Below are 1,200 nucleotides of genomic sequence, written 5' to 3'. Positions count from 1 at the left end.
TCGCCTCGGGGGCGCCCTGCGGGGCGCGCAGAGAAGTGAGGAGACCCGGGCTCCTCTAGAGCTGGTCTGTCGCTTTCCTGGTTGGCCCGCAGTCCAGCCCCGTCCCGGGGTCTCCCGCACTTCGTTTCTCCCCGGGCACGCTGCCCTTTTGTCTTTTCTCCCCCACTCCGCGCCTTTCAAATAGTTTTAAAATTAGTTACATCCGTGAGGCAGGGGCTCTGCGACCCAAGCGCCTGGAGCTTTTGCTCCTGCTTGTGTGTCGCCAGGGCTTTCTTCGCCGCCTGGTGCCCCACCGAGCCCTCAGCCAGGACTGCCCCTGGAAATGCTACAGCCCAGCGTCCCTCCGCGCTGATGGAGTAGGACAAAGCCCAGAGCCTGGAGGATGGACGGACACCGACGAGACCCCAGCGTGGGACTCCTGGTCCCCACGCACACGCTTTTCCTGGAGCTTGGGGACAGTGGGGGCTAGAACTCACGACTTGGCAATCCAAACCCTCGCCGCCCCCCCTCCCATCTCTAAGTTTCAAAACCACAGCGACAGACACTGTAAAATAACAACTGAGCGCTTACTCTGTGGCAGGCGCCTGCATGTGTCATTAGGGTTAACCTTCACAAGTGGCCCATGAAGTAGGGACGGCATATCCCCCAGTGGTTAGATGGGAGAGTTTAGCTCCGGAGAGGTTGAGTGCCCGGAAACCACTGGTTAGTTGGGGCTGGTGGGTTTTGAAGCAGGACAGGCCCAGCCGGTGCTTTAAACCCCCTATCCTGTGCTGCATTTCGTCCTTTTTTCTGTGAGAGGGAGGAAGGGGCCGCTTCCTTACTCTCCTAGGAAGTGAGAAAAGTGGCTTCGTGGTGGAGGGGGTGGGACCGGACCAAGCGTTTCTGAGAGTTAGGAGCCGCCGGGGCTTTAATCTCCGTGCCTCCTGCTGGGACCTCATTTACTCCCTTCTCAGCTCTAGGAAGTCTTTTAATCCTGGTTCAGGAAGGGCTGGTGGGGGCGGTGGTGTTTCCTTTAGGGACCTCAGAGCCCGGCTCTGCAGCTTCCAGTCTCTGGGGGCAAGAGGGAGAGGGGACTCTGGCATCCCCTGGGATATCTAGTGGCTTGGGGGTGTAGCTGAGGCTGTGTGAGGTCCGAGTTCCAACTCAGGGAGGAGAGAGCCCTTTTGTCTGTGCAAAGAGGGCGTGTGTGTGTGTGTGTGT

General features: G+C 59.2%; 1 protein-coding gene across 1 annotated transcript in view; it reads left to right on the top strand.

Moving 5' to 3' along the window:
- The window catches only part of PREX1 (phosphatidylinositol-3,4,5-trisphosphate-dependent Rac exchange factor 1), a 189,232-nt gene that overhangs the window by 4,035 nt on the left and 183,997 nt on the right, over nucleotides 1-1,200 (top strand). The gene's annotated exons all lie outside the window — the stretch shown is intronic.

Source organism: Myotis davidii, unplaced genomic scaffold (genome assembly GCF_000327345.1).
Source record: "Myotis davidii unplaced genomic scaffold, ASM32734v1 scaffold526, whole genome shotgun sequence".
NCBI lineage: Eukaryota > Metazoa > Chordata > Mammalia > Chiroptera > Vespertilionidae > Myotis > Myotis davidii.
Note: the sequence above shows the minus strand (reverse complement) of the source record. Positions and strands in the feature narration are given on the sequence as shown.